The following is a 20,790-nucleotide window of genomic DNA, read 5'->3' as shown; positions in this document are numbered from 1 at the left end:
CAGTCCCCTTCTGTTAGAGAGATCAGACACCTGGCCCGGGGCATCTCGGATCATTCCCCATTGTGGCTTTGTATGGATACTGGGATGAGTGGTGCGGGGCGGGTCGCCCCCATTAACCCCTGGTATTTGCGTAATCCCAAGACCCGTAACAGTTTGATAAAGTCCCTAGACCACTACTTCCTTGAAAACGAGGGGTCTGTTTCCTCTTCTGTGTCCCTGTGGGAAGCTTTCAAGTCTGTTATTCGTGGACAGGTCTTATCCTTAATTTCTGAAGCCAAGAAACTTAAGAATCAAGAGGTTGTGCGTCTTGAGGCGGAAATAGTTGAATTGGAGAATGACTTAGAATCAGGAGTTACCAATGATAGACTCCACACCCTTGGTTAGAAGCAGCTGGACTATAAGTCCCTTGTCACGGATGCTGCCAAAACAATGTACAGGGAGCAACAGGGCAGATTGTATGATGTCGGGGACAAGGCGGGTAAATTGATTGCGTGGCTTGATAAGAAAGAAAGGGCGAATCGTGTGGTCCCCGTGATTCAGACTTTGAATGAAGAGTGTGTGACTGACCCAAGTGAGATTGTGGAGTGTTTTGCGGATTATTTTGGTACTGTGTATTCCCCGGTGTCTGATAGAGATGAGGAAGACTCCCATTTGCTGCTGCGCGATATTGCGCTGCCCTGCCTATCGGAGGAAGACCGAGAGTTAATGGATGCTCCATTGTCTGCAGATGAGTTTGCGATCGCTATTCGTTCTGTTCGTACAGGCAAGGCTATGGGCCCGAACGGTTTACCTATTGAATTATACAAACTGCGCCCCGATAAAGTCGCCCCATATCTCCGCGATATGTTCCTGGAGTCACGAGACCTTGGCGCCCTCCCTTGTGATCAGCGTTAAGCAACAATTGTGGTAATTCCTAAGGAGGGCAAGCCTAAGGATCGCTACTCCTCGTACAGGCCCATCTACCTGTTGAACGCTGAACCTAAAGTCCTAGCCAAAGTTCTCGCCAATCGTCTGATTACGGCGATTTGTGACCTGATCCATCCGGATCAATCTGGTTTTATCCCACATCGGAACAACGCACTCAACTTGCGGCGCTTGCATGGTGTTCTCGCGAGTGCGGGGTCTCTTCAAGAGCCGGCCATCTTGGCTTCCTTGGACGCCACGATGGCCTTTGATACGATAGAATGACCTTATCTCTGGGCCGCCCTCGCGAAATTTGGTTTCGGTTCGGAGTTTATCGGGTGGGTGAAGTTTCTTTACAGGGAACTGCTGGCTCAGGTGGTTGTTAACGGCCGAGTATCCAATTCCTTCACTCTTGGGAGGGGTACGAGACAGGGGTGCCCGCTGTCTCCCCTACTCTTTGCACTTGCCTTAGAGCCCCTTGCAGCCTGGCTTCGATGGGAGCCGTCGATAAAGGGTATTCAGTGGACTCCCGATTTTGAAGACCGGATCTCGCTGTATGCCGACGATATTCTCTTATACCTTACCTACCCCCGAAAATCGCTTAACGTCTTGTTTGATGTTCTCACTTTCTTCGGCAAGAATTCAGGTCTGGTTATAAATTGGACTAAATCTGGTGTATATGTAATTTCGGGTGGCCTCCCTCCCTTGCCACGTAGATTTCCTATTCAGGTTTCCCAGGCGGGTTTCAAATATTTGGGGATCTTTGTATCGCTAGACCCTGTTGCTCGTTGCGAGCGCAATCTGCTCCCCCCTCTCCAGAAGTTGAAGCTTAACGTGGTTCGTTTGCGTAGATTGCCACTGTCACCGCCCGGTCGTGCCGCGCTCTTTGAAATGATGTCCCTGCCACGGTTTTTATACGCACTCCAGAATTCGCTCGACATCATCCCGGCAAGTTACTTTCGGGAGGTGGAAAGCCTACAGAGGCGGCTCATTTGGGACGGCCGTGCAAGAATTGCTCTTGCTAAGCTAACTCTCCCCTGGTATGACGGGGGCATGGCGCTCCCGGATATCAGGCGGTACTATTGGGCCTCTCAGCTGTGTGCGATTAATCACGCAATGTATTCACCCAGCCCAAATCCGGCATTTGAGATGGACAAGTATCAGTTGTCGGGTGGGAATTACAACAGGACGCTCTACTCTAGGGCAGCAGGGAGAAATTTAACAGGGCCCACTAAGATTGCTGTGTGCGTCTGGAGTGATGCAAATGCTGCCCTGGGTTAGAAGGATCGATTGACACGTGCGACCCCTTTGTATGCGTCGGAGAGATTATGATACCTCTGGACAATGAAAGGTTTTGAGAAATGGGATATGATTGGTATAAGCAGAGTGGGTGACCTTTGGGTGAAGGGTGCGGTTAAGACTTTTGAGACACTACAGAATGAATATGAGCTGAGTGAAAGAGTTTTTTAGATATGCACAAATCCGCCATGCCTTGACATCGGTCTTCGCTGCCGATGCCAATATTCCTGAGTCCTCCCCACTGGAAGACCGTGTACTCGATGGTCATCTGCCTGATAGTACGATTTCACTAATATATAAAAAGTTAATCAACAATCGGGCAGATCTCCTCGTGCATCTCAGGGAGGCCTGGACTGGGGACGGATTGGAACTGGATGATGAAGACTGGCAGTCTGCACTGTCTTCCCCGAAAGAGGTGGCCATTCCCTCACGTCTCCGTTTCGTCCAACTTAAAATTCTTCATCGTGTGTATGTTACCGGTCCTCGTTTGGTCTCCATGGGTTTCTCTGCTGATGGGTTATGTAAGCGTGGATGTGGTTTGAGTGCTACTTTCCTCCATATCATCTGGGAATGCCGGGAGGTGGCTGCATATTGGACTCGGGTGCATGCTGTAATGGAGTGTGTCACCGGGGTTGCTCTGCTGCCTGAGGCCCGGAGAGGTCTGTTGAATGTGTGGGAGCCGAATGATAACAACGTCGCCCAGGCCCGGAGGGCGGCCCTTGGGAACATGATCGCAAAGAGAGACATTGCGCAGTTGTGGGGTTCCCAACGGTCGCCCACCGTGTCAGTATGGAAGGAGAATATGGACTGGTGTATGTTCAGAGAGAAGACTGTATTTGGCTAGGAGCTAGCCTGGGGCGTGGACTAGAATCTGGGGCCAGTGGAACGCCTATCGAGGACACATATGTACACCCCCGTTTGAGGATAATACAGACATCTCCCTATCCCCCTGATCCGACATTCCTTGTGTAGTCTACTTTCTTTCCTGATTTTTGACTTCCCCACTGACTCCCCCCGACCATCTCTACCGCTTGCTAGTTTGTTCATCTTGTATTTGAGGGTCCCCCCGTATGAGCACAACTTTGTATACAATGTCTTAGGCCTTGAGACTTGTTAGTTTCTTTTCTTTGTTCCTTTTTAAAAAAAACAAAATACTATTATATCCTGATTTCATCCTGTGTTGCTACGAATCGTATCCTGTATTATTGCCAGACTTCTAGGAGATAGGCCGCAGATTTGTGCTGAACAATGATCGCTTTTACTTGTTCTAGCGGCCGGCCCCTGTGGTTGTAGGCCCATGGTTGTAATCGTATTTAAATGCACAATAAAGTTTTTTATTAAAAAAAATGTCCAGTTTGGTGTCTATCCCTGCTATGTGGAGCTCTATAATGTTCATTAAGTCTATCTGGATGTCAAGTTTGTGTGATTGCCAGTTCAGTGCTTTTGATGATTGTAGTGTTTCTATAACAGATTTAAGACGCTCCGGGCGAAGTGTGGGGGTACTCGGTGCTCTCTCTTGCTGGAATAGTTGATTAGTACCAGTGTGCTTTTCTGATTTAGGCAGGTGGTTACTGGGTTCTATTGGGTCGATGTACTGGACAGGGAATGTTGCTGTTCCGTCGATGTTCCGATTTTTCACCAAGTGGGTCTGCTTCCCTGTGTTTTGCTTTAGGGATTTGTTGTCCTCAGGTGACTATTTTTATTGAGTTTTGTGAGGTCTGGTTGCTCATTATGGGGTTTAGGAGCTTTAACTAGGAGTTTTCTAGATCCTCCAGGTCATTAACTTAGTCTGCAATTGTCCTGTGAATCTGGGCTTCAGTTGTCAATGCATGTTTGTGGGCTGGTGAGTTTATAGGTGTGAGTGACGTAGGTTTTAAGGTAAGGCATGAAGCAAGTTTCAGGAATTCACACGATTCTGTAGTGCTGGTCCTTGCGAGTTGCTTTCCACCGTCTTCACCCCAATTGCTTCCATTCCAATTGCTGTCTCCTTCATAGGGAACTCAACTGTTTCTTTGGGATTGTTCCCAGAAGTGCTACTTTTTTTCGATACCTCTATTGAGGTCTCCAATAATGTCTCAGGCTGCTTGTCTGATGTTGATGATTCCCTTCTGTCCGCCGTTGTCAAGATGGTTTCTTTTCTGGAGCGGTTCTTTTCCTTGTCCTTTTGTAGCTGGCATTTATCTATGCGCGAGTCATGGTTTAGATCTTGACAACTTAGGTTCTTTTGGTCCACTGTAGGGACGGTTGGTCCCAAAGGCTGTCTGGGCAGTAAAGGTGTTGTCAACTGTACCAGTGTCTTATTAAATGTGAAATGCCAGTAACAACTTTCAACAACAAAAAAAACAAATATGTTTGCTAACTGGAAGTCAATGAAGGGAGGACAATACTTATGAGATAATCATCTTTTCATATCAATTCTAATACCAACTTTTTTGCTTAGTTTTTCATTAACTGTGAATCAAATACCTTGGTAGGTCCAAATAGCTCACATTACAAAAGTCTACCCTAACAGCAATGAAAGCATTGAGAATCTGCACATGAGGAAAACTGATAAGACCTAGCAGACACGAACGTTCACAACTGGCACAAGCAAGAATCCACCACAGTCTGGATCTGCTCCACTAGATAACGCTTGGAGTCCACTCAGATTCTAAGTTATTAACACACACTGCACAGACTGGTTTAGGATCAAAGCAGGCCAAAATAACAGATTCCAAATAGAAGTGGATTTTAAAGCACAAGAACAATCTCTATTGTGCCATCATTTAGTTTCAAATGGTGGTCTTTTTCCATCTGAGATACACAGTCAAAGAATTGGAGTGCCGTAGCATTTAAAGCCTTTATATTTTTAAAACAATCTGTGCATTGCCCACATACATGTTCAGATTGAACCCATGTGGTGGGATCAGCCCAGTCAAAGGGGCAATGTAAAGACTGAACAATAGTGGGAATAATATTTATTGCTGGGAAGACTCCTTAACAAATTGGCTAGGTCCATTATGATAATTATTCCTTGTTTACCATAAAACAAGGGGGAGGATGTACAAATCCAGTCAAAAGCCAGAACTTCTATACTAATGATCATTAGATGGTTTAAGGATCTGATGGTTGATGTTACTAAAGACTAAAAGGTCCAACAGGATCAAGTTTGTACATGAATTATCTGCACATCAGTTCAAATCATTCAAGGAGGCGACACTCAAGGACACTGTACTGCTGCTTGGTCTAAAGCCCCACTTTAAAGGGTTCCAGAAAGTCATTTAATTCAACAAAAGCCAATAACTGCCAATTCCAGCAATTACACCAAGAAAGGTAACAAAGACATTGGACAATAATTTTAGAAATCCTGGCACCTAGTGATTGTTTCTTTAATAAAGTCACATAACTGCATATTTGAATTCTTCAGGCACTTTCACTTCCTGCAAAGTATTATTATTGTTCTTGGGGCCTGCCAAATTTCTCTGCAGTAATTCCTTAAAAATCTTACTAGGCAGAAGGAGGTCCTTAGGTGACCGTGTTGGCCTAGAAAAACAAACCTATCTTCAGATAACAGAACAAACTCTTTCAATATGTTACTCCCATTTGTATTGGACAATGCCCTTAAACATGACAAAGGGCCTTTGTATCGGTGCACAGTATCTTTAATAGCAGAGACCTAGATCACAAATATTTTTGCTATTAATTAACTTTTTCCTCAGATGCTCTAATATTCACTATAGGCGGAAGTGTTACAACCAGCCTGTGGTATATTCCGTTCACCCCTTCTCCCTGACCCCTGTTGGGTTCTCCCGTCCTGAAGCTCCATGTAGAATGTTGAGGTGTTCTCCAGTGAAGAGAGTGGATGGTCAATAAATGAGTAATCCTTTTACCAGTTGTGTCCTGTTTCTTCAGTACATCTCTACTTCCAACACTGGCGACGGAACTGTGCAGGGGGCAGTAGTGACCATCTCCCCTTTGTGTGCTCTCTCCACACAAACACATCTAAGGACTTTGAAGTAAGGAAATTATCCAGACTGGCTTTTCAAGAATTAAAGCAGGAGTCAGGATCGCATAGGAGCATTCTAAAACGTAAGCTGACCTTATGAGCTACGAGTGGTTACTGTGGGAGTGCAGTTTAAGTGACTCTAAAGAGACTGAAGGAGAGCGGATGGTGTGTCTCTGAAGAAGCCTACCCGCTCTGTGTGGAACGTGTACATCCTGACGTGGAAAATACCCCCTGTTGTCTACACGTACCTTGCTGTTGCTGGGGACCGGCGTGAGCAGAGTGGCAGCGTAGCGAGTGAGGTCTACGTGCATGTGGTCGGTAACAGCGTTGACAGCAAGGGTTCCTGCCAGGGTGCTCCGTCCTTGACCAAGTTGCTGACGAATTTTGTACCTGTGAGAGAAACTTGTTTGCCTGTGAGAGCAGTGTCCTGGCATAGCGGCGCTTCGGAAGCCGAAGCCCGCCCATCCCTGTCAGTGTCCCTGGAGGCAGACTACATCCGGGGCTTGGCGGTGTCTTTTGACGGCGCCTGCGTTGTTTCCTCAGATCGTTCTCTGAGAAGAGTGTCCGTGTGCCTGGTTTCCGCCGGGAGAGCAGTGCCGGCGCTTCAGGTGTAAAGGGCCGGATTTTTTTCCTGTCAAACCCTGTTGACAGCGTCTGCATCCGGAAGCTAGTTCAGGCCGGCAAATTTTGAGTAAGAAGCAGCTGTCTTGCACCAACTCGTTTTTCTCAAGGATCTCCACGGAAGTCAGCGGAGAGCGGTGTCACAAGGGAAGAGAACATTAGTAAGAGCCTGCGCACCGCTAGCAAAGCGTCTGACTGTTGGTGCTCAAGTAGTTAGTGTGAACTCGCCCAAACATTCTAACTTTTACCTTCGCAGTGTTTTACTGTTTCATGTGTTGGTCATATTTAATGAGGGACAGTGAGTATTGAGGAAAGAAAAAAGTGCCTGATCTAAGTTGTTTTTGCATGCTGGGGTGAATTCTCTTCCTAGGTTAATTTTTCCCCCTGTTTTGTGTAGTTCTTGGTCCAATTTTCCTGGTCCACAATGGCAGCAGCAAGCATGAACCAACCCCCGCCCTTTCTAAATGACATAGGGGAACGCGAGATAAGCTGGAAGGAATGGGTGAAGCTTTTTGAGTCGTATCTTATAGCAATTGGGGGACAAAGGTTCAATTCTGTAAGGAAACAACATATCCTACTCCATAATCTGGGTGTGCAAGGGCGCAAAGTGTATGAAAACCTACCCGTACCAGAGCAGGATGGTAATGCTGTGGGGGAAGTTGATGTGTTTGTGCAGACCATGGAAAAGTTAGAGAAACACTTTTGGGATAGGATCAATGTGGTCCTGGAGCGCCACAAATTCTTTAAAAGAGGTCACGGGAAACAGGAGTCAGTACAGAATTATATAGGAGTTTGAGGATCTCACAGACTCCCTAATAAGAGATCAATTGGTGAGGTGCACTAATAATCCAAGCATCCAGGAGAAACTATTAGCTAAGAATCCAGGGCTAAAAGAAGCTATTGAAATAGCCAAGTCAGTGGAACACACAGCAAGGTGTGTTAAAGAAATGAAACCAGAAGGGGAGGTAGTGGCTACCATTAGTGATGCTGAGGAGAGATTTGATGTGTACAAGATGAGGTTTAAGGAAAATACCAGCACCAAGGTAGAGCACAGAGAGAAGGGTCCTAAGTGTTACTGGTGCGGCAGTAACAACCATTTTGCCACCTATTTTCAATGCCCAGCCAGGTATGTCACTTGTAAGAAATGCAATAGAAGGGGGCATTTTGCCAGAGTGTGCCGTGATGGAGAGTTACACTCAAGAGATAACGAAAGAGGTACTGAAAGGGGTGCAAATAAAGAAGTAAAATGTATTGAACAGAAAATGGAAAAGTTTATTTTGCAGGTAAAGGATGTTGATGACACCGTGAATTCCATTTATCCAAAATGCAATGCATTAATTAATGATTATTGAAATGTTTGCAGATTCCTGTTCTCCGTTCACCTTGATAAATAAGGATGACTATGTTTCCATGGGGGAAAATAAGATTAGTGATCTAAAAAATCCTGATATCTCTCCTTCAGGATACAATAAGGGCAATATACCCCTGCTGGGGATGAAGGATGTGCAGCTTCAATTCAAAGATAGGAAAACCTATGGGACAATATACGTAGTAAAGTCTGGTTTAAACCTTTTGGGATGGGTTCATCAAAAGGAGTTGGGAATCATACTGGACCCTAATAGTGCGGAAGGAGTAGTTTCTGTCCTGTAACTCCAGTTCTGTAGTAGGGGTATCTCTGTTATAGTCATAATCTAGTGAATAGTCCCGCCCATGTGCGCGGACCCCGGAGCAATCAAAAATAATCTCTTAAGCTGTCAAAACATGCAGACCTGCATAGACACTTAAGAGAGAATTTAAAGACAGATAATGCAGCCTATATCCACAGGCTACACTGTCCAATACTTCAACTAGAAATCCCACCAAAAACCACAACAGCACAGCCTGTCCAGGGTTTTCCACAGAGAAAAACCTTGCTTTTAACAGCAAAACCCTCTGGAATGATAGAGGGGAAGGAGTGGACAGACAAGCACCATAGGCTGCCATTATGTGGCTCAAAACAGGATACTGTGCCTTTAAGAGAACTTTCCAGAAGCCTCACAGTATCCCAGAATGCAGTGAAGGTCCCTTTCATCTTCAGTTCTTTTTGAAGGCGTAACACGCCAGACCTGTAGCATTCCTTACATGAATATCTCTCTCCACCGGGGAGGAGGGCGGGCGCTTATGACTATAACAGAGATACCCCTACTACAGAACTGGAGTTACAGGACAGAAACTACTCCTTGTGTAGTAGGGGATCTCTGTGTATAGTCATAATCTAGTGAATAGAATGGCAAGCCCATCCCCACATAAAAGCGGCGGTGGAGAAACGAGAAATAACACCACTATTGTGCGAACAAATTTCGCAGCGAAGCCTGCCCAACCTGAGCATCTGCCCTGGTATCAGTGTCCAGACAGTGATGCTTAGCCAAGGTATGGACCGACTTCCAAGTGGCGGCCTTGCAGATTTCTGCAATCGGAACATTAAGTAGCAAAGCAATCGTGGCAGCTTTGCCCCTGCTGGAATGAGCCTTAGGTTTACCTCCTAAGGTCGTATTAGTCTTTTGGTAACACAATTGTGAACAGGACACAATCCACCTAGAGATGGACTGTTTTGAGGTAGCAAGACCGGTCCAGACTGATCCATAATTGACAAACAATTGATCTGAACCACGAATATCTCTGGTTTTAGCCAGATAAAATTCCAACACCCTCCTAACATCCAGGGAATGTAGGAACCTTTCCACTGGAGATACAGGATTCTGAACAAACGTAGGCAAAGTTATTGTCTGGTTGACATGAAAACCAGAAATAACCTTTGGAAGAAATTTAGGGTGAGTATGCGTAACAACCTTAGCAGCATGAAACACAGTATAAGGTTCTTGGCAACACAACGCCTGAATATCACTCCCCCTGCGGGCCGACGTGATGGCCACGAGGAACGCCGCCTTCCAGGACAGATGCTGCAACGAAGCCCTATGAATAGGTTCAAAAGGCTCCTACATCAATCTGGACAGCACCACAATCAATCCCCATGAAGGCGAAGGAAGCCAGACAGGAGGGAATGCTTTCTTCCAGCCTTCCAAAAAATCTTTGATCACAGGGATCTGGAAGAAGGAATTCTGAAGGGCATTTCCTGTAGGCAGTCAGCGCAGCAAGATGAACCGTAATGGATTAGACATTAAGGCCCGACTGCGCCAGGCGTAGAAGATACGGAAGGATGACATCTTCCGTACACGTCGTCAGGTCATGGTCCCTGGACTTGCACCAGATGCAAAAACCTCTCCCACTTGTAAGCAGAAGAAGCCCTAGTGGAAGGATGCTTAGCCTCCTTCAGTATGTCCATACAAACTTCTGGTAGACTCAAATGGCCATATTACACTATCTCAGGAGCCATGCAGCAAAACTCAAAGACGAGAGGTTGGGGTGCAACATCTTCCCCCTGAACTTTGTGAGAAGGTCCGGCCTGCAAGGCCTCCGTATGAGAGGACGGAGAGACCGGTGAAGCAGGTCCGTGAACCACCACCGTCTGGGCCATTCCGGGGCAATCAGGATCATCCGCGCCCTGGACTGGGACAGCTTGATGAACACCGCCGGAATCAAGGGAAAGGGTGGAAAAGCGTACAGAAAGCTGTTCGACCAGTTAATCCAGAACGCATTCCCAGCTTCCCCACAGGCAGTACCTGGAGGCGAAGTCTCGGCATTTGCCGAAGACTTCTAGTACTTCGTCGTTTATGACCCATTCGTGGTTTTCCTGAATCAGTCTGCTCAGCACGTCTGCCTGAACATTCGGCACACCTGGCAGATGGGTAGCCGTTAGAGTCAGTCCTCTGGATAAAAACCAGCGCCAGATCGCCCGCGCCTCCTGCGACAAGAGTGCGCGATCTCAAACCCCCCCTGCTTGTTGAGGTAATACATAGTGGTCATATTGTCCGTCTGTACAAGCAGAGAGTTGGTCTGGAAGGACGGAAGAAACGCCTTCAGTGCCAAGTGAACAGCTCTGAGTTCCCGGAAAATGATGTGATACGTGGACTCCATCGGGGACCACGATCCTTGTATCTGCAAGTCTCCGGAAAGCGCCCCCCCAGCCGTGGGGAGACGCATCAGTCAGAACAGTCTGTGTGGAAATGTCCTTGTGAAAGGGAACCCCTCTTAGGAGAGTCTCCGCTGAACACTACCACCTCAGAGACTGAAGAGCACGCAGAGACAGTCGTATCTTGTCGCCCAAAGATCCTTTCCTCTAATCCCACTGATCCTCCAAGCACTCCTGCAAAGGTCTCATGAGCAGCCGTGCGTGTGGCGTGAGGAATATACAAAAGGCCATCGACCCCAGTAGAGAAGACACCGTCTCCACTGTCGTAGATGGGGCGGTCACAAGAGCCTGAGCCTGCCTAAGGGGAGATAAACGACTCTCCTCCGAATGAGACACGCTTGCTGACAGCGTATTGACGGAGGCTCCCAAGTACTGCATGCACTGGACCGGAATGGGGACATACTTGGACATGTTGAAGTGCAACCCCAGCTCGTTCAAGAGAACGCACGTACTCTGGAAGTGCGCCTGAGCTTCCGAGAAGGAGGAGGCCTTGATCAACTTATCGTCCAGGCACAGTTAGAGAAGCCACCTCGTTTTTCCTCAGGCGTGCAGCTACCACTGCCATGCACTTCGAGAATGGTCTGGGCGCAGACTTCAGCCCGACTGGCAGTACTGTGTACTGATAATGATGGGCGCCGACTTCCTGTGTGCAATGAGCACATGGGAGTATGCATCCTGTAGATCTATGGCACCAAGCCAATCTCCCTGTTGCAGCCGAGTATAAACCTGATGCAACGACAGCATGCGAAATTCCTCTACTGCGAATCCACTTGTTTGCTTGTCGCAAATCCAGAATGGGCCCGAACTCGTTCCTGTCCTTCTTGCAAACCAGAAAGAACCGGAAGTACAGACCTCTCCCCCTTTGAGACAGAGGTACGTCCTCTATCGCCCTTGTCCTAAACAGGATAACGGCCTCTGCTTAGAGCTCGCGCAGCTGAAACCGCGAGCCGACCGGAGGAAGTGCTGGAGGAGGGCCGATGAACCGAAGACTGACTTAGACCCAGCCGGCCTTTGTTCGCCGAGGAGCAACAAGCTCTCCCGCGTATGCGCACAATATACTTGTAAAGCATTAAATGGCGGCCCGGGACCACCGGCAAATCCTCGGAGGAAAAACGCCGCTAGGAAGGGCAGAAGGCCTCAGGCCGTTCTCCATGCCCCAAACCTACAGCCGTCCAAAAGTCTCCGATTCAGACTTCATGCGAACCACTCACTACTCTCATAGCAGCCCAAGGGTTGCCCAAAGAACGGGAGAGTAGAAGCACACTGCTGAGCCGCAGGCTGCAGAGACGTCAGGACAAACCCACAATACCTGGGGGTCGGCAGGAGAGAAAAACTCCGCTCCGACACCGATGCCTAGATCCGAAACTATCAGGCCCATTAGACCACCTCTTGTAAGACTTCCCTCCTGTCTCTCGGCAGAGGAACCACAAATCGGTTAAGAAAACCCCCCACAGAGGGATCTCACAACAACGGTCCAACAACAGCGGGCCACAGCGCGAGGTCTACATGCCGTCACCCCTGCGACCAAGTCAGGAGCACGGTCGGAGCCAGAACCTCCTGTCAGGCGGTAGTGAACGAAAGGTAAGTCCCGCCAACCAGTAAAGAGTCGGAGAGGTACTCCCCGTACTCCTGGCAGACGCATCCCTGGCATCAAGGCACAGAGGTTCCCAGACTGAGGGGCAAAAGGCCCTGGGGTGGTGGGCGGAAGAGGGATCCGAGAGGATTCTGAAACATCCCCGGTTGAGCAGGAGGCGACCTAGCAGACGCGCAGGCATGCAAGTACTCAAAACTAAGCAAAAGGACAAACGTCCCTCGCTTACACGTGGTGAGTAACCACAAACTCCCCATCAGAAGGGTTCCTCGACGCTGATCAACTGCTCTGCGTCGTGAGTGGAAGGTGCCGGGAACACAAAGTCCCCTCCTACGACGGGAGGCACACCAAGGAGCGAGGCCTGGAACAAGACCCAGGCGTCAAGAGCCGGCAGTACTCTGCGGCTGTAACCCATGACGCCGACCTCACTACGACGTCACCATCACTAAGACAGTGACTGTCTCTACGACAACCAACACTCAGACGTCAAAATGTCACTAGGTGTCAAACACGGAGACGCCGAGCCATCCCTAACGGTGACGTCCGGACCCAACGAAAGAGAGCAGAGCCCAAGTGACCAATGCCCCAAAAGGAGCATCACTGCTCCCCGACGTCTACGTCGAGGCACTCCCCGACGTCGAGGCACTCCCCGACGTCGAGCATCACCGCTCCATGACGTCGAGGCGCTCCATGACGTCGAGGCACTCTCCGACGTCGAGCATCACCGCTCCATGACGTCGAGGCGCTCCATGACGTCGAGGCGCTCCATGACGTCGAGGCGCTCCATGACGTCGAGGCACTCCATGACGTCGAGGCACTCCATGACGTCGAGGCACTCCATGACGTCGAGGCACTCTCCGACGTCAAGCATCACCGCTCCATGACATCGAGGCGCTCCATGACGTCGAGGCACTCTCCGACGTCGAGCATCACCGCTCCATGACATCGAGGCGCTCCATGACGTCGAGGCACTCTCCGACGTCGAGCATCACCGCTCCATGACATCGAGGCGCTCCATGACGTCGAGGCACTCTCCGACGTCGAGCATCACCGCTCCACGACGTCGAGGCACTCCCCGACGTCGAGCATCACCGCTCCACGACGTCGAGGCACTCCCCGACGTCGAGGCACTCTCCGACGTCAAGCATCACCGCTCCACGACGTCGAGGCACTCCCCGACATCGAGGCACTCCCCGACGTCGAGCATCACCGCTCCATGACGTCGAGCATCACCACTCCATGACGTCGAGCATCACCACTCCATGACGTCGAGCATCACCACTCCATGACGTCGAGCATCACCACTCCATGACGTCGAGCATCACCACTCCATGACGTCGAGCATCACCACTCCATGACGTCGAGCATCACCACTCCATGACGTCGAGCATCACCACTCCATGACGTCGAGCATCACCACTCCATGACGTCGAGCATCACCACTCCATGACGTCGAGCATCACCACTCCATGACGTCGAGCATCACCACTCCATGACGTCGAGCATCACCACTCCATGACGTCGAGCATCACCACTCCATGACGTCCAGGCACTCCATGACGTCCAGGCACTCCATGACGTCCAGGCACTCCATGACGTCCAGGCACTCCATGACGTCCAGGCACTCCATGACGTCCAGGCACTCCATGACGTCCAGGCACTCCATGACGTCCAGGCACTCCATGACGTCCAGGCACTCCATGACGTCCAGGCACTCCATGACGTCCAGGCACTCCATGACGTCCAGGCACTCCATGACGTCCAGGCACTCCATGACGTCCAGGCACTCCATGACGTCCAGGCACTCCATGACGTCCAGGCACTCCATGACGTCCAGGCACTCCATGACGTCCAGGCACTCCATGACGTCCAGGCACTCCATGACGTCCAGGCACTCCATGACGTCCAGGCACTCCATGACGTCCAGGCACTCCATGACGTCGAGCATCACCGCTCCCCGACGTCGAGGCACTCCCCGTCTAGCATCACCACTCCATGACGTCGAGCATCACCACTCCATGACGTCGAGCATCGGCACTCCATGACGTCCAGGCACTCCATGACGTCCAGGCACTCCATGACGTCCAGGCACTCCATGACGTCCAGGCACTCCATGACGTCCAGGCACTCCATGACGTCCAGGCACTCCATGACGTCCAGGCGCTCCATGACGTCCAGGCGCTCCATGACGTCCAGGCGCTCCATGACGTCCAGGCGCTCCATGACGTCCAGGCACTCCATGACGTCCAGGCACTCCATGACGTCCAGGCACTCCATGACGTCCAGGCACTCCATGACGTCCAGGCACTCCATGACGTCCAGGCACTCCATGACGTCCAGGCACTCCATGACGTCCAGGCACTCCATGACGTCCAGGCACTCCATGACGTCCAGGCACTCCATGACGTCCAGGCACTCCATGACGTCCAGGCACTCCATGACGTCCAGGCACTCCATGACGTCCAGGCACTCCATGACGTCGACGTCCAGGCACTCCATGACGTCGACGTCCAGGCACTCCATGACGTCGACGTCCAGGCACTCCATGACGTCGACGTCCAGGCACTCCATGACGTCGACGTCCAGGCACTCCATGACGTCGACGTCCAGGCACTCCATGACGTCGACGTCCAGGCACTCCATGACGTCGACGTCCAGGCACTCCATGACGTCGACGTCCAGGCACTCCATGACGTCCAGGCACTCCACGACGGCCCTGATGCAGACTGGAACCGCATCATAGCTCAGACGTGCCCTTACTGGGGATAACCCCAGAGATTACAGCATGGGACTCGGTAGAGGACCTACCCTCACCTCACCCAGAGGCTGAAGATGCCTTCAAACTCCTCTGTTTGAAACCTGGAAGCCGAAGCCCCCTAGAAAAGAAGGTACAGAGAAGACAGGTGTCCAAAGACACAGGCAAGCACAGAGTACAAACCCTGTGAGCTTCAGCTTTGGCCTTCAGTTCAGCTGCAGACAAAGCACATGTCAGACTAGAAATAGTCTAAAGACAAGACTGCAGAAATTCTGCAAAAAAAAACACAGCAGAATGCAGATAAAGGCCAAAGACGTCGAGTGAAGCTACAAAAATCCAAATATCACAAAAAATAGAATAGAAAAAGCTCAGAAAAGAAGAGCTAATGCTCCAGGGTCCATCTAGCAGGAGCCGGAAAAAAGAACTGAAGGTGAAAGGGACCTGCACTGCATTCTGGGATACTTTGAGGCTTCTGGAAAGTTCTCTTAAAGGCACAGTATCCTGTTTTGAGCCACATAATGGCAGCCTATGGGGCTTGTCTGTCCACTCCTTCCTCTCTATCATTCCAGAGGGTTTTGCTGTTAAAAGCAAGGTTTTTCTCTGTGGAAAACCCTGGACAGGCTGTGCTGTTGTGGTTTTTGGTGGAATTTCTAGTTGAAGTATTGGACAGTGTAGCCTGTGGATATAGGCTGCATTATCTGTCTTTAAATTCTCTCTTAAGTGTCTATGCAGGTCTGCATGTTTTGACAGCGTAAGAGATTATTTTTGATTGCTCCGGGGTCCGCGCACATGGGCGGGACTATTCACTAGATTATGACTATACACAGAGATCCCCTACTACAGAACAAGTCTTGCTTACAGAAAAGTTTCCGGGAAGCGAAAAGTTCTGTGAAGAATTCAAACAGCTTTTCAAAGAGGGGCTAGGATGTCTGCACAATTTCCAACATAGGATTAAACTAAAGCACAAGGCCAAACCTGTGGTGCATGGCCTGCGCACCGTGCCTCTAAACTGTAAGAGCCTCTAGAAAACGAACTGCGCAAGTTGTGTGACTTGGACATTATTCAACCCATTGACTGCTCCGAGTGGTTGGCCCCTATTGTTCTCGCAGCCAAATCCAACGGTGAAGGTATCCGCCTCTGTGTAGATTTGCGCAGCTTAAATGACTGTATCTGGGTTGAAAGTCACCCTTTGCCAGTCATAAATGAGATGCTAAGCACCATGGGCCCCTCAAAATACTTCAGTGTAATAGATCTATCCATGGCGTACCACCAGATCAAATTGCATCCGGATTCAAGGCCACTCACAGCGTTCATTACGCCGTTCGGAGCTTTTATGTTTAAAAGGATGCCGTTTGGCCTTGCGTCTGCGGCAGCCATTTTCCAAAGAGCTATGCAGAAGATCCTCGAAGGTGTAGAACACACAATGTGTTTCCAAGATTACATATTGGTATATGGCAAAAATTCAGAAGAACACGATAATGTGCTAAGGCAAGTCTTTAAAAAACTCATGGAGGCAGGCCTAACAGTTAAGAAGGAAAAGTGCAGAATAAAAGTGCAACAAGTCGAATATCTGGGCCATTCCATCACAGAACAAGGGTTCAGACCAAAGGGAAGTTTAATCCGTGCAGTGAAGGAGGCTCCTAAACCACGTAACAAAGAGGACCTCAAATCCTTTTTAGGGCTCATGGAGTACATGTCTAAGTACGTGGACAATTTTGCAACAAAGTGTGAGCCCATGAGAGAGATGTTAAAGAAAGACAAGGAATTTGTGTGGGATGAAGAGCAGGAGGCTGTTGCAAACGCTCTAAAGGAGGATCTAATCAACTCTCCAGCGCTTGGTACGTTTGATTCAACTAAAAAAAATATTCTTGCAACAGATGCATCAAACTATGGATTGGGTGCCACCCTAGTCCAGAAAGATGGTAGTGAGGAAAAGGTCATTGCCTATGCGTCCAGGAGCCTTTCTCCACCAGAGAAAAACTACTCTGTAATCGAACGAGAAGCCCTGGCGTGTTTTTGGGCGGTCAGGCATTTTAAATTTTTTCTATGGGGATTGAGGTTCACAATACGGACGGACTACAAGCCCCTCACATTTATATTTTCGGTGAAAGGTCTGGAGAATTGCACCCCACGCATCAGCAGGTGGATTCTGGGATTAGAACATTTTAATTTCAAGATCGAACATGTGTCGGGCAAGGAAAATACAATTGCAGATTTTCTCTCGAGATCACCTTTACCAGAGGAAGAAGAACCTGAGGAGGCTCTGGACAGTCCCATAATGATGATGGATTTTCCTGCCATCACAGAGAAAGAGTGGGAAGACAGTATGAAGGAAGATAAAGAACTTAATGTTTTAATGGAGCAAGTCAAGAAAGGATGGCCTAACAAGAAAAGAGACGTTGAAGCAGAACTAGAAGAGTTTTGGGAAGTCCGGAATGAATTGAGTGTTATTGGAGGAAAAGTGTACCGAAATAACAGAGTAATCCCGCCCAGAGAATTACGGAAGAGAGTCATAGACTTGGCGCATGAAGGTCACCTTGGGCGAAGTGCCACCAAAGCTAGAGTAAGAACAAATTTTTGGTTCCCCAAAATGGACACCATGACGGAAGAAGCTGTGAAAGAGTGTGGGGCATGCGCTAAAAGTGACAAGTCAAAAATAATAAACAAGCCATGGAGCAAGTTGGCATTAGACATCATTGGACCCATGCAAAATCTAGGTGTGCAAAAAAGGTTCATGTTAGTTCTGATTGACTATACTTCACACTGGATAAGGCAAACATTTGTGCACAACAACACCACCAGATCAGTGATCCAATTTCTCAAAGAAGTGTTCTGTGAAGAAGGTATACCCTCCACATTAGTTACAGACAATGGGGTACAATTCACCTCCAAGGAAATGCAGGGCTTTCTGGAAATTTCAGGCATAAGACATGAAACTACAGCCCTTTATTGCCCCAAAGCAAATGGCATGGTGGAGAGAGCTAATAGGGTCATCAAAGAGAATATCCAGCTAGCTACTGTAAATGGACAAGATGTAGAGAACTGTTTGAGGGAATGTCTGTGGGCTTATCACACTTCGCCCAATAGAATAACTGGGGTCTCTCCTTTTGTGTCTTTACGTGGGAGGGAGCCTAGTACCAAGTTTAACCCCAGTTGGTTAAATGGGGGCGATGTCAGGGATGTAGATTGGGAGGAGGCAGGAGAGAAAGTCAGACAGCATCAAACTAAGTACAAACAGTGGTACGATAAGAAACATGGTGTTAAAGTTCAAAGGTGGGAAGTGGGGGACATGGCGCATGCCAGAAGGAACACCAAATTGGGAACTGACATCAGCAAGTTCTACTCCCCCAGCAGGATTGTCAAAGTGTTAAAAAATGTTGTACAGTTTGAAAATGGTCAATCGTGGAGTTTTGACCACATTGTAAAAGTGCAGCCATAACCTTTTTTTTCCTAGGAACGCCTGTTATTCCCCCTCGGGGAGCGGACCAGTTTGTTGTTAACCTGTACCTGATGGTACGCATTGTTGGTACTTATTATAAGGAAGGGAGATGTGTTACAACCAGCCTGTGGTATATTCCGTTCACCCCTTCTCCCTGACCCCTGTTGGGTTCTCCCGTCCTGAAGCTCCATGTAGAATGTTGAGGTGTTCTCCAGTGAGGAGAGTGGATGGTCAATAAATGAGTAATCCTTTTACCAGCTGTGTCCTGTTTCTTCAGCACATCTCTACTTCCAACAGGAAGGTTTCCATGTTCGCTATTAGAAGAGAAAAATTGCTGCTGACCTATCTGGTGAAGGCAGAATGTACACTGTGAATAACTCTTAGCTTTGGTTTTATGAATAGACCACTTATATACATAGTTCAGCTTCTGCCTGGCTATTTTAGAGACTAGACAATATTTGAATCTCTAATGCCACTCAGCTGAGTACAGATCATGATGAAGAGACACTAATTATTTTGCGTACCAGCTAAGGGATATACAGACCAATTTTGCCCTAGTTGCACTACATGGAGCTAATGTGTCTTAAACGAAGTTCAGTTGATCATAATATTCATTCAACTGACCAACAGTTCAACATATTTTTGCATCACATAATACATTTACAAGTTTGCCCTTCAGCTGATCTTGCTTTCCAAATATGTGAATTTATTTGCCTCAAATGATATGTAACCATGTGTTGTTTTTCTATACCAGTCAAAATAAATGATAAACTATCCATTCAACGGAAAGGTTATGTAGGACATGAGATAAAATATGAACCAATACAACAAATTACACCTAAAGCATCATTTTTAACACGTGATGAACAAGGGGAATTCATAATAAGTTTGAATGAGCCTCAAAGATAATTAAAAGATTGAGTAAGGGGTAGACCGCTTTTTCAAACTGAGCAATGATATCCCCCAACAATCACTATAGATTACTCAAAATGAATCCCTAAAACTCCTGCGGTCATAAATCTAGTGCATCTGACCCAACCGTAGGAGTTCTGACGTTCAGTAAAAAAAATAAAACTCTGGAGAAACCTGGATTTGTATTGCCAAAATGTTTCGATTGTGATCACTATTAGAAGCTATTTAGAACATTTCAAATCACTTTTCGACCCATTTCACCTGGTCTATGGGCAGCTTTAAATAGTCTGTGGAAATAAAATCATTTAAAATACCACCAGACTCCTGAGATAGCCACGTCTCGGTGAAAGATAGTAAATCCACACCAGACTCAAACATTAGGTCACAGATAACTACGTAATGGTTTGCTGCACAGTGTGCCCTGATTAGGGATCCTAGACAGGTTAGCCAATGGGAATATTCGTTTTTACTGCATTCTGACAATGAAGGAACATTGTTGTGATTGCTGGCTATAAGTACTTCAAGTACAGTGTGTATAGCCTAATGCACTGGGAAGGATCATGTACTCTGCTTCACAGCCCTCTTGTGTGGGTTACTGACTGACTTTAGAAGATGGAGACTAACAGCAGTCATTTTACATATCAGCTCTGCAATCTTCTCATTCCTTGCACCCCCCTTCATCTCCGTTTCTCTTACATTATTCTGATCACTGCCGTAATACTAGTGCCCAGTCTCCACAAAGTGATGATTTTGTCTCTCTGTTGGTAAATATAGGTCCATAATACTATTTGTGAGAACATGCCGATTAAGTATGGGTATGCCAGACACTCATGTCAAGTCATCATTGTTGCAGGCCACCGTCTTGGCCAATGTACACCCACAAGACAAAATTTCCTCCAAGGAGCTTCCTTAAGGACATGGGCTCAAAAGTGATAGTTTACATGGAGACCTCATGAGCATAGCTTGCATCTAATACTCATCCTTTAAGAGTCATACTGCTATGTGGTTGCAAAACACAAAACTTCTTCAAGTAAGGCTAAGGTTGGAAAACACTGACCACTGTTGACTTACTGGTCTGAGGAATAAGCGTTAAAATATTCTACTTCAAAATACATCAAACAGACGGCATTGACTGATGGTTAAGATTCACACCCCTATGCCTATTGCTGACCAAATACGAAAATCAAAAACTCTTAGACAGATGTCAACCGTACCA

The 20,790-nt window shown here is 48.0% G+C and overlaps 1 protein-coding gene across 2 annotated transcripts in view; it reads right to left on the bottom strand.

Annotated features, from left to right (window-relative positions):
• The window catches only part of TDRD1 (tudor domain containing 1), a 1,954,313-nt gene that overhangs the window by 1,603,621 nt on the left and 329,902 nt on the right, over positions 1-20,790 (bottom strand). The window lies entirely within an intron of this gene.

This window comes from Lissotriton vulgaris, chromosome 5 (genome assembly GCF_964263255.1).
Source record: "Lissotriton vulgaris chromosome 5, aLisVul1.2, whole genome shotgun sequence".
NCBI lineage: Eukaryota > Metazoa > Chordata > Amphibia > Caudata > Salamandridae > Lissotriton > Lissotriton vulgaris.
This window is presented reverse-complemented; position numbering and strand designations above follow the sequence as displayed.